The following is a 15,738-nucleotide window of genomic DNA, read 5'->3' as shown; positions in this document are numbered from 1 at the left end:
ACAAACCACAGATAACTGATATAATGACAATACCATATACAGTATGTGTAGAGCTGGATTCCAATGCTTCATTGTTCATCTTTGCAGATGCATGCACAGAATTAAGAACCTCAGATCCATTGTTCCCTGAAGATAGAAGGCCTCCTCCCCCAATGAAAATGAATTACTAACAGTTCAATAATAGAATGCCTAGACAACACAGACTATGCTAACTGTATGCGCATTTAATTGTGTTATGCTTAATTTGTAAAACCTCTTAAAAGCATGTAAGTGATGGATATAATTTGGGCTTAATGGAAGGGATGAAAAGAGGAATCCATATTAGGGAGAAATGCGTATGCCACATGAAGTCAACAAATCAATTAATATACAGACGCCTTCTGCTGTAAGTCTAAATATTGTTTTCTTTATTTTATGTTCAGGGTGGAATATTTTTGTTAAAAAGAATTAGAAATTGAAAATCCATGAGCTGTAAACATAGAGAATGATTAATAGTCAAGGAGCCAAGAGGAGGTGTGTGGGTGGATCATTGCTTTTCAGAGAAAAACAGAACATTGTAGCATGCAATTGTTTACTGTAATGGCTCATTGTAATGTACTCTGGGAGAGTTGTAGCCCTTGCAAATGTTACAATAATATTCTAAAACTACCCCCAGTATCAGCAGCATTTCTTTTGCTTTAGTGTAATTTACAATCTAAAGGGTATATGGGACCACTCCAAGGTTAATTAAAGGAGTCATATAGCATAACTAAGAACCCCTTCAGTCTTTGTAGGCAGTAATGAATAGTATATGGTGCTGCCTCACTTTGGTCTAAGAATTAATATTATATTAAAATGGACCCTTTATTGGAGCTTCCTATAGATCTGCTATATCCCCATTCTTGTTTCAAATGAGGGGTGAGAATAGCCAATCACCGTCCTGCAGTCACACAAGAAAAGATGGGCTTCTGATTGGTTCCTATCCTACAGTGCAGTGTGCTCAGTGCTGCCAGCTCCTCTGCACAGCCTGGGAAAGGAATCAGCAGGAAGTGGAACACATGGGTGGGACTAGTAGGGTTTCAGCAGAAATTTTTAATAAATCAACACAAGGCACTACTTTTTAAAAGCACATTGCATATATATTTAGAGAAGTATAATGTTCCACTGTGGAACACACATCCATTTTTGTTTTTTAATTGCAAGTAAGTAGCGCAGCGGTGGCTGGGGAGGGGGGGGCTGGCTTGAGGGCAGGTGGCAGGGCCCATCGGGATTTTCCCCAGTGATCCAGTGGGCCAGTCCAACCCTGTTGCTATTTGGGATATAACTGGTGTCCCCCATGGCATGACATGACCACAGATTTGTTCAGATACAGGCTATATGTACAGAAAAAAGGAAAAAAAAATATATACTGTATATATAGACAACAAAAAGAAATCCTCTGCACTCACCCATTATCAATATATATAGGACATTAAGACATTCTGTGCATTAAGCCTAATTGTTTAAAATATAGTGGCTGAGTACAACTTTTCCTTTTTTGCTATATAGCAAAAACAAAAATTGCCTAAGCCCAGCACTGGTAAAAAGAAGCTGTGCTGCACCCTTGTGCTATTTGTGCCTTTATTGACACATACAAAATGCCATGGATTATCATGGAGCAGCCATATAGGTAGAGGTAGAGTGGAGGAGAGGTGAGGTTTCAGGGTTCTCCTTTAGTTTGGGTGTTGTTGGTAGGCTCCACAATAGATCAGTAATTCAAATGGAGAATGCAACACAGAAGAAGTTCTGATAATAAGAATAAAAAAGAAAATGTTAAGAAAGTAAAACATGGAGTTTGTGTTAGCCAAAGCACACATATAGAACAGCATTCTGTTAATCTAAAGCATAGCTTCTACTGAATCATGAAGGATGGTGGGCCAGAGTGGAGTGGCTTAAGAGGAGGAGTGTTAGAATAAAATGAAAAGCATCAGAGCCATTAAGGAGTGGGTAGGAGTAAAAGTAATGAGGGGAAATTGTAACATCTTAAAAGTCTTGGGCAAAAAAGTAATAGATTAAGTAAATCTTTCAACAGTGGGAGTGGGATGAGGAAGCTGAGTTGAATGTGACAGTAAGAAAATGTCATAAGAAAGAATGTGGGAGACAAATACAGTATATACAGAAATATAAAGTAAAGAATACAGGTTTGTAAGTAACAATGTTTTGGAATTCATTCCCAAAATTCCTTTTGTTTGCTTTTGTCTGTATGAGGCAGTCTCCTCAACCTTATTTATTTGTTTGTAGAACCACATGGTGACTCTACCTAAGCTGATCAGAAAACCCTGCACTACACTGATGAGCCTCAAGAAAGGCGAAACCGGTCTGTAGTTGGGAATCTGATCAGCTATTATCCTGGCTTCAGCTTCAAACCCAGTGGGTGAGCTATAGCCTATAGGATAAACCCATGTAAATGGGATTTTTTTAAGAGTTTTGGAATTCATTCCCAGAATTCCTTTTGTTTGCTTTAACCAACAATGTTAAAGCTAAGAAAAAAGTATATAATAATAGAGAAAATTTTCTTAATATTAAACCCTGGGAATAGAAATAGATCAGTTATAATACTGTGAATATAAGAAACTATTTTTCCCAGTCCCCTGAAAAACTTAAAAAGTCACAAATTAGTATCTTTAATTTGTGACTTTTTCAGGGGACTGGGAAAAATAGTGTAAAATCCGGGAAAATGTAAAATCAGTGAAATGTTTTACAGTAACTTATTCTTCAGGTGCTCAAAGGATATAAGCACAAAAGTCAGTTTTACTTTGAAATACAATATTTAATGCATTAATGACAAGGGTTAAGCAGTGCAGTATTAATGTTACAGGGCCTCTTTATTTCACTCATAATAACATTCAGAAAAGACAATCAGCCATTTCTAGGAACAGCAAGAGAACATTTTGATGTAAATTCTGCTAAAACATTATGTAAAAAAAAGCAACCATTGAAATGCATTATTAATTAGTAAGACTACAAAACCACGATGGGAAATGTGGGAAAATTTAAAATCAGGGTATGTAAAATAAAGGGTTTTTTGAGGAACTGAACCTGAGGTGAGCCCCATAGAGTCCCAGTATTGAAAGGCAACATGAAAGGGGAAATATTGTGAATATGTAAATGTAATATGAGGTTTGTCTCATGGAGATATAACATTTTCTAAATATAATCTATTAAATATATCATCCCAAAAAAAAATATTCCAAATTGTTCTCTATTGTGTTTGCCAAGCAAAATAAACTTCACGTTTAATATATAAATAATATAAATCTTGTTTCAGTCCCAGGATTCACAATCACAGCCAGCAGGCAGGCACCCTTCTGTGGACACTGTTATTAAGGCAAGCTATGCATCATGCCAAAATCTTGCTGATGCCCATGTGCCAGTTTGGTGTTATAATTCAGATATTGTTCTTATATATGAGGATTAGCACTAGTAGAAATTAATTGTACTACTGTCTTGTCTTCATATTCAATGTCAGACTGGGGTGTGTGGGGCCTCACTAGTTCCTACACTGCGAAATACAATGCTCTGGCCTGGGCCTTTGTAGCCTTCCCACACATCCTGGCCTCGACTCAGACTTTGACATTGTCACTGGTGTACTGCTGTACTACTGCAGCTGAGGCCAAGGCAAATAGGAGCCACAGGGCTCTACACTACGGTACAGGGACCTTTATTACTGCATCAATAAACAGAAGTGTCAGCTCTGGGTGGTGTGGATGGTACTGTTTTGACTATGTTATTCTGCATTGAGTGAACTATTCCATGGAATGCACGTCACTGGAGCATTATGCAACTTGTTGCAGCTGACAATGACTAAAGTAACCCTGACATTATAGACTTTCAGGGTGTTATGTTAACAATGCAATGCACTTTCTATATAACTTAATAATTTATACATATATCTTTATTTACATTGCACTTACATTCAGATAAATTGTGTTTCATCTCTACTTATTCCGTAGAAACTTTAGAAGAAGAATAAGACTAACAAGCTAGTGGCTGTCTTTCACATGTACAGTATATCATTCAGCTTGAGAAAGTAAGGTCTGCAAGGCCATTGTATGCCAAGAGGAGAAACTATTTTTTCACAAATTGATGTGACTCAGCAACAGAACATTTCTGCTCAGGAAGTATGTCCTTGTATTGAAGGAAGCTTATCATTTCTTGGCTCATGATTACTGCATATCTATGTAAATAGAGACAGAAATATATAAATTTGGCTTCTAAGAAATTATTGAAAACAGATTCCAATAAATTCCAATAAGAACCTTATATGGAACATATTTGTACTACTCATTTTTGCACAAACTCTAACTTAACTACGTGCCCGGTATCAGTGGTTTTCAATATGTGGGGCTGCTGACCTGAAGATGTAAAAAGATGGCAAATTAAGATGACATTTGGTGAGAATATTTGTTTACTGGCTGATATTTTCTAATATATGTATCTCTGGGTTTCCTATAGCAACCATCATCAATATATTTTTATTATATACATTAGCTAAACAGCTCATTGGACCTTGATTAAAGGAACAGTAAAACCAAAAAATGAAAGTGTATAAAAATAATTAATATATTATATACTATTGCTCTGCACTGGTAAAAGTTGTGTGTTTTCTTCATAAACACTACTGCAGTTTATATAAATACCCTGCTGTGTAGCCATGGGGGCAGCCATTTAAATTGAAAAAAGGAGAAAAGGCACAGGTTACTAAGCAGATAACAGATAAGTAGCAGATTCCCATTGTATTCTACACAGTTTATCTGGTATCTTCTTATGTAACCTGTGCCTTTTCTCCTTTTTTCAATTTAAATGGCTGCCCCCATGGCTACACAGCAGCTATTTCTATTAACTATAGTAGTGTTTCTGAAGCAAACACACAACTTTTACCAGTGCAGGGCAACAGTACATTATATTTTAATTACTTTAAAACATTTTTATTTTTTAGTGTTACTGTTCCTTTAAGATGCAAGAACCATTTTTTATGATTGGTTAATACACATGCGGAATCAACACTTGCGAGGCTAAACCCACAGTCCAGGAGCTAGTATCTAAGGTTTCCCTTTTCAGACAGTCTTGCTTATTAGACAAGGCTATTTTAATTCAGTATGCTGGCCATTAGCGGAAATGTCACACTGATCTTTTGTCTATTTACAAGAACTGTGACTTTCCAGACAGGAGCATGATGTTCTATAGTCAGCATAACTTCTTACTTACTTAAGTGTAATCAATTAAGCTTAGCTAAAGCCTTAAGATTTTATATATACTGCTGCTTGATCTGTTTCTGAGGCCTACTGAGTAAATCCCTGCCCTAAAAATGCCCATCATTCCCAGCTACAGTCAGGTGATCCCAATGGTGGCCAATAAAAAGGGCAACCATTTGGGAGTTTTAACCTTGGAAAGCAAATTTCTTACTTCCTGTATAATGAAGCAGTAGAATTATTAATGAATCAGATTAAAGTGAGTGTAGGACTGGGCAGACCGGGGATGATGAAGTTGGCCAGCTGCAATATAATATGGACAAACATTTTTTTAGTAACTTAATGCACAGAATGTCTTAATGTCCTATATACAGTATATTGATAATGGGCGAGTGCAGAGAATCTTGTCTTTGTCTGTAAGTGGGTGCCCTGACCAAATGTTGAACTTATATATTGAATTAACCTTTTTGTGAAAGATAAGCTGTAAATTCTAAAGGATAAAATTTGGGGTCACACTTAAGGTGACCAAACACGTACTGATATTATCGCACAAAACCTAGTTTCATACGATATTTGGTGTGTGTATGGCAGATCGACGAGACAACCGATATGACAGGAGCATCGGATATCAGTTATCTTGTTGATTGGGCAGGATGAAAGATTTTGCTCAGGTGCCATTAAAGGTGCCACAGGAAAATCTGCGTTTAGGGCTGAATTGTCAGGTGGATTTAGAATCCCTATTGTTCCTACCTCCATATCTGATGATCCTGCATTGTAATCCATTTTTCAAAAACACAAACAGATTTTTTTTATATATTTAATATTGAGATTTCACATGGGGCTAGCCATATTCTTAATTTTCCAGGGTGCCACAGCCATGTGACCTGTGCTCTGATAAACTTCAGTCACAATTTACAACTGAGCTGCAAGTTGGAGCGATATCCACCCCCTCCCAGCAGCCGATCAGCAGAACAAGGGGAAGGCAGCAAGATAGCAGCTCCCAGTAGATATCAGAATAGCACTCAATAGTAAGAAATCCAAGGCTGGCTTGGGACTCCTCCAGTTACATGGGAGTAGGGGAATTATTTGCTATGTATACAGTGTAATTTAGAAATAAAAAGTATACCATAAAAATTATAACAGAATCCAAAGGGAACTGCAGTAGCTTCCAAAGCAGAGTTCTGGGTTCAAGGATGTTTCTTGATCCCTTCTTTGCCCAGAACAGTGACATTACACGCATGGGATGAAGGGTAACATTCTATCAAGGAAGCTTTCCATACATATATAGGCAACACTGTCATGCCAAAATCATTGGAAGGGAACTGCAGTAGCTTCCAAAGCAGAGTTCTGGGTTCAAGGATGTTTCTTGATCCCTTCTTTGCCCAGAACAGTGACATTACATGCATGGGATGAAGGGTAACATTCAACATCAAGGAAGCTTTCCATACATATATATTTTCATTGTTAGAGACATTTTCTTATAAAATGTAAAGGACAGTAATGTGTTAACATAATGAAAAAAATAGCAAAGAAAGAGCCAGGGGTAACCCCTTTGGTTGTAGTCAACTAGGGAGTGCATTGCTACAGAACCAAGAACTATATTAATTTATCCAATAAAAGCAATTTTTTTCACCAGAACTTAGAACTATAAATTAATAAAAAGAATCAAATTGACTGAAATGTTAAAAGTTTTAAAATTAACTTTACTATGCTTCAAACACCCTTTTCTGCTATTGGTATAAGGAGATCTAAAGCTCAAAGAAGTAGAGCAGAAATGTTGTACATTATGTTTTGTGCTTCTGTACCAGCCCAAGATATGTGCCCCCAAATACACCCCCAGTCTTCTTCTCTGCCCATGCTCTGTGCTGCTGTCACTTACCTGAGCTTAGGGACCGACTCACAATATATTGTATATATAGAATATAAATGCCTTAATATATGGCTAATTAGTAATTAATACAGATAAATACCACATGGCAGCTCAGAAACCAGAACAACTAGCATCAGAATTGAATCATAAGCCCTGTATCATCAGCTTCTATTACAGGCCCAACCACAATTTCTGCTTGATAATTTGCGACAACCCCTAAGCTCAGCTTCCCAATAGCTGCCCAGAGCCCACTGAGCATGTGGGGAGTTCCTGTGACAACTGTATAGGCCTGAACCACTGCTGCTATTGAGACGCAGAACCTTTAGGCCAGTGCAGTTAGTCCAGTATATAAAATAAGGCATTTTTAGCCTATTTGGGAACATTTTTTCCTGTGTTTCACTGAACGTTTCTAAACATTTTCTACCGACGTACAAATTACAAAAAGATCTGAAAAACTCCAAACCTGTACTGCATCCAACCGCATTCCTTGTACTGATGCTTGCATAGTGGCGCTAAGTACTTTTGTGCCCACCCTGCCCCATGTGCTGATCAGTGCCTGAGTGTGCCTATTTATTAGATATAACAATGTTCATGATAGCTAAATCTGTGTGCCAGGATTGTTTTGCATGCATATTGTTTGACAGGCGCTAACGCTTTTATATTAGACAGTTTACTGACAAGAACAACATTTCCCTCCCACTCACAGCAGATTTTCTTGCATGAGGTTTTTAATTCCCAGCAAACTTTTTCCCATCTTTAATCTCCTATTTAGTCAAAGGGTCAGAGAAGAGTCAGGTACGGAAATGCATCAATCAGAGACATATGTCTGCTCTGGATTATGCCTCTATGTCTCATTTTACACAGATAATTACATGATGGAAATGTAACTATAAAATTCAGATTATTCCTTGTTTTGTTGACTTGTAAAGCTTTATAGAAGAGAATTTGACTTTTTATCTTTTACTGAATAAAGCTGTATTCCTGTATACGTGAAAGAGGATCCATTTGTTTTATGAGTAGCAATGAGTGTATTTTTTCACCAGGCATGGAGTCACTGCAAAATTCCACATTTTGCAATTGGCAAATTTCTTTCAGCAAAAATTCTCTGCAACAAAAATTTGCCAAGTGAGGAAAATGTTGCAGTTGCATCAAAAAGAAAAATTCACTCTGCCTGCCCTATGCTGCCTGTGTGTGCCATACTCTGCCTGCCCTATGCTGCCTGTGTTTGCCATACTCTGCCTGCCCTATGCTGCCTGTGTGTGCCATACTCTGCCTGCCCTATGCTGTCTGTATGTGCCATACTTTGCCATATTCTGCCTGTGTGTGCCATACCCTGCCTGCACTATGCTGTCTGTATGTGTCATAATCTGCCTGCCCTATGCTGCCTGTGTGTGCCATACTCTGCCTGCCCTATGCTGCCTGTGTGTGCCATACTTTGCCTGCCTTATGCTGTCTGTATGTGCCATACTTTGCCATATTCTGCCTGTGTGTGCCATACTCTGCCTGCACTATGCTCTCTGTATGTGTCATAATCTGCCTGCCCTATGCTGCCTGTGTGTGCCATACTCTGCCTGCCCTATGCTGCCTGTGTGTGCCATACTCTGCCTGCCCTATGCTGCCTGTGTGTGCCATACTTTGCCTGCCCTATGCTGTCTGTATGTGCCATACTTTGCCATATTCTGCCTGTGTGTGCCATACTCTGTCTGCACTATGCTCTCTGTATGTGTCATAATCTGCCTGCCCCATGCTGCCTGTGTGTGCCATACTCTGCCTGCACTATGCTGCCTGTGTGTGCCATACTCTTGCTGCCTTATGCTGACTGTGTGTGCCATACTCTGCCTACATCTGTCTGAAAAACTGCATAAAAATGGCATAAAAATGCAAATCCTTTGCTGATCTTCAACAGATGGGCTGAAGATAGGCCAACATCACCTAATAAAATAAGAGAAAATATTTAATTTCACACAGTCTCTTACAAATAAAACCAATGTATCTTTCTATAAAACATGCTTAAGGACTTGAAAAGTCCTTCACTCACCCTGCTGAAGCCTCCCATCCCCACCTCTGAGTGGACCTTGTAGCTGTTTATTTACAGGGGAACAGGTCTTTTGATGTCCAGGGTCTCTTCTCTATGCTTCCACCTTGTTGGAGAATTCCCATTATCAGCTCTTATTACAAATAAACTGTACATACTAGCATATATTAATAATTTAATCAGCAAATTTACATATGGAAAACAAAACTAATACCTACATTACATGTACTTTCTGTAATATATAGCATTATAAATGTATGTTCTCCCTGTATCTGTGTGGGTTTCCTTTGGGTACTCTCACTTTCTACATGCCATAAAAATACAGACAGGTTAATTGAATATTTTTTAATTGCATTTAATTAACTGAAATGAATTAAATACCATTGTGAATAATGCATGTGACGTGATGAGGAAAATGTGAAAGTGCTTATATTGGCAATGGCCCTGGGGCAACAAGAAATCTCATGTGCCATTGTCCTAATAGCACTGAGCGATGTCACATTCAGTTATAATAAACCCAATATGTCCCCATAAAATACATACAATAAGTGCAGTGTGTTTTCCTTACCTTCTAAGGCAGTGATCCCCAACCAGGTAGTTATTTTTGAATTCCAGACTTGGGGGCAAGTTTTGGTTAAATAAAAACAAGATTTCCTACCAAATAAAGCCCCCTGTAAGCTGATAGTGTGCATAGAGGCTGCCTAATAGCCAATCTTAGCCCTTATTTGGCACCTCCATGAACTTTTATGATGCTTGTGTTGCTCACCAAGTCTTTTTCCATTTGACTCTGGCTTACGAGTAGGAAAGGTTGGGGATCCCTTTTCTAAGGAGTCTTCTAAGCTCCTTGATCTTTTATTCTTCTCTTCCCCTTGCTCTGTATTTCTTCCTTTACTGCTTCCTTTTTTCCTTCTCTTTATCAATCTGACCCTTTTTATTGCTCCCATGCTCACTGGCCGTCTTCACTGCCTGACTTTCCTTTTCTATCTGTCCATCTTCAAATCTTCTCCTTTTAATATTCCTATCCTTACTTGTCTTCCCTTTATTTTCTGCATGTTTCTCTTCACTCTGTCTTCTTTATTGCTCCTATCCTGACTTGTCTCTACATTTATACAACTTTTTTTTTATAATTTTTGCATCTTTTTTTTCTATATCCTGACTCTTTTCCTTGTTCCAATCCTTGTTGGGCTTCTCTTCTATGCAGCTTTTTGCTCTATTTACTATCTGTTCAGCCAAACTGACTCCTTTTCTCACTCAGATCCACCATGGTATATCCTCCTATACTGTTTTTTCTAAATGTTGCCACAATTTTTATGATTTTCTCGCTCACTGCCCTGAAATTTCTACTATCTCCTACTTACTATCGCAACAGCTGTTGGTCTGAACTAAGCAAGTGGCAATTTAGCTAGGTGAGGCATGTGACCTCCAGCAGTGGCATGTGGGGCATCAGTGGCGTTACCATGGAGAGACATGCATGCTGAGGACATTACTGTGGCACTACAAACATTTCTCAAATGCAGAAGAAAAGATAATCAATAAAAAAAAATAATTCATGAAATAAACTGGCAGACTTGAAATATTTTCATTTATCCCATAATGTTTATTTAATCTAAACTACTAATGATAATAGTTGTTCAAAATACATGCTGGTTGGTGCTCTTGGTTGGTGTCTTCTTTAGACATAAATGTTGGCTGCTACACGAAGTTTCAAGACTCATCTTCATGCATCTATTTAAACATTTTACCGTACTGTGTTTTTTTTTCTAAATGTATGGTAGTATAATTAATGTGTGAGTGAAATGAAATGAAAGAGCTTCCAATAATTATATATATATATTATATTTGTATAATACAAGGTGATTATCAAGGGAATGGAAGGAAAAGGGATGTGAACAGTGTATCACATCATACCCTCAGATCTGTCATCCCACCCATTTTTTCCAGAGCTACCAGTATTTATACATCAGAGTAAAGGTGAAACAGGGTTTGGATGGAACAGAGCATGGTTTGGTTTAGGTTGAATGGTTGATGTAGCCAAGAATCCCTTTTTAACCCTTTTAAGGTCTGAGAGGCACTTACTAATATGTGAATGAATGCAAAATGAAGATAATCACTGTTTGGGTTTCAGAGCCCTGAAATCCAAAAGCAATTGTGCCAATAGAAGGGACAAAGGCACCCATAACCTGCCCCCTTATGTCAAAGCTCTACCCCCTAATATCAGAGCTCTGCCCATGACATCCCTGTCCCACCTCAACACCATCAGCCCTGTCCTATTGATGTCACGGCCGGGTTCCACTGAAACCAAAAGGTGGCAACCCTACTGCTCCCCAATTTTGTACATGCTGTTGGGGTGTCAGATGCTCTGCCCATACTATGGCACTAAGAAATCCTAACATAGTGAGGATACATGCGAGGTAAACAGTCAACCTGCCAAGTGCTATAGGTTATTCATCCCCATTGCCAACTATGGTAGTTTTTCCCAGTCTGTGGGGATGATCCCCAAAGTGAAGCAGAACACTGGATGTGATTCAAAGCCTGATAGACAAAAAAGGGAAAAGTTGACATTGAATGCATATTTACTGTGTTAGATATCCCTGCAACTATAAGAGTGACTGGTACAACAATGTTTTCATACTGAATATCTGTAACGTTGGGATGAGCTAATGGGTGTCCCACCGAACAGATATTGTTTATAAGGGATACCTACTTTGCCATATCTCTACATTGGTTTAGTTTTCACTTTTGAAGGTGCTCAGTCTTTCTCTCAGGTTTCTTCCTGCTAACTACCGTATATACTCAAGTATAAGCCGATCCAAATATAAGCCGAGGTACCTAATTTTACCTAAGAAAACTGGAAAAACGTATTGACTCGAGTATAAGCCTAGGCATCCATTTCTTTTAACACACCTGCACACTAGCTTGTGTCCGAGTAGTAAGGGCAGCGCCAGATTACTTGTCCAACCGGCCATCCATCTAAATGCCGATGGCAGATACACAGAGACTGATATACTAACCATGGAACTAGGAAATACTGAGGGATTCCCAGCTGTTCCAAATATTTCATTTCCAAAGTTTCAGATGATTTATTATCCTTTCACAGACCTAAAACACTCTTTTTGTCCCTTGTTAGCCCTACCCAAACAGTGCCACAGATATCATTCTCCCCCCTAGCCCCTCAGTTCCCATACAAACCCCTACAGGTAAAGATACTCTTGCCGCAGTGGAGCTTGTTTAATCTAAATTGTAACAAGTGGGTCTATAAAATGTTAATGTCCTGAAGCAAGTTAAGTTTGTATTGGAATGAGGTTTATACCGTCCATCCGTCGCATCCAGCCTTCCCCAGCCATCGGGCACGCACCGGCCAGCCGTCGCATCCAGCCATCAGGTTTATACCAGCCATCCGTCGCATCCAGCCATCGGGAGCCGTCACGCACGTCACGTGGGGGGGGGGGGGTGCTTGCGCAACAGCTCCCGATGGCTGGATGCGACGGATGGCTGGTATAAACCTGATGGCTGGATGCGACGGCTGGCCGGTGCGTGCCCGATGGCTGGGGAAGGCTGGATGCGACGGATGGACGGTATAAACCTGATGCTGGATGCGACGGCTGCCCAGTGTGCGCCCAATGGCTGGAGATGGCTGGGAAGGCTGGATGAGACGGATGGCCAGTATAAATCTGATGGCTGGATGCGACGGCTGGCCGGTGCGCGCCCGATGCCTGGAGAGGATGAATTGCCCGGTTGGATAGGTATTTTGGTACTTGCCTCAAGTATAAGCCGAGGGTTCCTTTTTTAGCACATTTTGAGTGCTGGAAAACTCGGCTTATACTCGAGTATATACGGTAAGTATAGAGGTCTGACCTTTTTTTAATTCTTTCAAAAGTTACTGAACATCAATACTGTGTGTTTTATCTGCAGAACATCTCACAGCCGTTGGCACTGTGTATATTGTACAAGGGTTTTGCTGCTGGCACCAGGTGATTTATAGTAGTGCAGGGGATATATTGGAATTAAGCAGCTAGCTTTCATAACTTTTAAAGAAAAAAAACATTCATTTGCAGCACATTTGCTACACAGTTTTTTCCAATGAAAGGGCTATTCTTTCTACTTAATATACTGATGACTGGGAACAAAAATAAGCTGCTACACATAACTAAAATCTTTAGTTTAGTTCCCCTCTGTGGAACCGAGTTCATCTATTTGTAATGTTTAAAGTTTTATAGTTTGTTATGACGACGCTGCAGGGAAAAGTGCCCCCAGTACAGGGACTGGAAGTGTGTAATTGCAATAATTGGTATGTCAGTGACAGGGAGTTCATGAAATACAATAAAATAACTGCGTGAATTCAGGAACAAGAACATTTTGCTTATGAATATTTCCCAGTGTACAAAATCATTTAACATTATGTTGCTGAAGAAGAATCCACTGGAATGGGGTTATTTGCATTTGTAAAAAAAAAAAACCTTTACATTTAGGGTATTGGTATAATATTGCAGTACAGTATGTATGAATATTACATTACTAGTCAAAGTGCGCATTTGCACGATATGGAAAGAGATTTGGGACAAATATAATGGGACAGATTCAGTATGGTGAAAAAAGTGAAAGACCATGAGATCCATTATTCTCATCAAAGTGAATCTGGGCTATTATGTGAAGAGTCGTCTTTATAGTGGCTATAGGCAGGGTAGGCGGGACTGGGCCGACGGGACACTGAAAAAACCTGGTGGGCCATGCTGATCCAGGCCTGATCCCTGCCAGCAACTTGGACCATCATCCCCTATAAATGCGGTGCAAGTAAAAGAACATGCGGCATGCACAGGTGGTGGGTGGAGGAGGTGCGTGTGCAGGTTGAGGAGTTGCCGACTAGGTGCGGGCACTCGAGGTGGCAGCTGCAGACACCCCAGTCCAACACTGGCTATAGGGTTTATATATAAACAGTTGCAATTGTTGTACATACTTACACTATTCATTAAAGGGACTTGCATCTAAACATGCTCCTGGCACTTATGTAAATGTTCCATTGCATAGCCTTTTGTACACCAGGATTAGAGTTATTTGTAATTAAATTTGTAATACCCTTAAGATGTACCTCTAGCTCGCCCCTGATCCACTCGAATCTTACCTTTTTTTCTCCCCAGTTGTCTTTAAACTCATCCTCCATCAGGCCATGTGCCACTTTTGCGTCACTATCCCACCCTTTTATCATCACTACCCTGCCCCTTTTGTGTTTGCCCTCACCAACTGGTAAAAATAAATTAGAAAGGTGGCAAGCCCAGCCCTAATGTCAAAGAAAATATTGATATATTAAGTAATGAAAGGGCCCCTTAAATTTACTAGGACCTAAAATAGATGTCCCTTCTTCACTACTATTATTTATGCTTCAGTTTTATTCATATAATACAAATTATCATGTAGGAATCTAAAAAAAACTGATTCTACCCTAATAATGTATTGTGGGCATTGTGTAACATCAAATGAATATGTTATTGTTCTATAGAAATTTTACATGAACATACATACCTTTTGATTGTATCTCTTTTTCCCGATTGCTTTATTGCATTCTCAAACCATGTAGATTTGATGGACTGCATTTATCACGGAATAATACTTGCTTATTGTTCCCAGTGTTCCTTGACAGATTGTCCGCTTTTTTCCTGAAGCAAATAAAATCTATACACATTTGACTTGCCATTACCAAAGCTGCAAAAGCGCCATTGTACCGGTAGCAGATCCATTTGATAATGACAAAGATAGTGATAAAAAGAAGCTCTGGTGCATTTGCGCTTTGTGAGCCGTGTATGAATAATTGCACTTTAAATTACAACGTGTAGTCAGTTGACACAAAGAATGGGAACTTAAGGAAAGAATCATACTCATGGCTGCTATGGAGGTTATCTCTTTCTAATCATTTCTTCCACCATCCTGGCATTTTTCTATTTTTTTCTATTTTTTACTGTTCTCTTTGTGGAAGCAAAAAATCAGACATCAGTACTGGTTCAAAATTTATTGTCAAGTTGTAGGGAATTAAAAAACAAATACTGAACATGAGTATACTATATTCTTGATTTACCCTAGACCAAAATTGTAATATAGTCAATATAGGGGTGTCTTGACTGGGCAGTGTCCTCTGTTGCTCTCTAACGATCATGCAAGTTAGTAGGTGGTAGGGGGTCGCCTCTGTGCCCTAAGGTAGTGTTCATAGAGCAAAAAACAGGTATATTGTAACCATTTTTTGCACAGTGCCTTAGAGATTGTACATGACCCCTAATCCAACGGTAGTAGGTTGTTGTTCCTATGCTTGGGGTTTTGTAAAGGGCAGTGTCGGACTGGGACCCCAGGGGCCCACCAGAAAACCTTATACCATAGGCCCCCTCTCCAAACTCTTTTTCCTCCTATCGGCTAAAGCCAAAAAACTCTACTCGCTACTAATACTTCTCGATCTCTCTGCTGCTTTTGACACTGTGAATCACCCTCTTCTCCTCCAGACTCTCCGCTCTCTTGGCCTTCGTGACACTGCCTTATCCTGGTTTTCATCTTATCTCTCAGATCAATCCTTCAGTGTCTCTTACAATGGGGAATCATCTTCTCCCTTGCCTCTTTCTGTCGGGGTTCCTCAAGGCTCTGTC

Source organism: Xenopus tropicalis, chromosome 5, assembly GCF_000004195.4.
Source record: "Xenopus tropicalis strain Nigerian chromosome 5, UCB_Xtro_10.0, whole genome shotgun sequence".
NCBI lineage: Eukaryota > Metazoa > Chordata > Amphibia > Anura > Pipidae > Xenopus > Xenopus tropicalis.
This window is presented reverse-complemented; position numbering follows the sequence as displayed.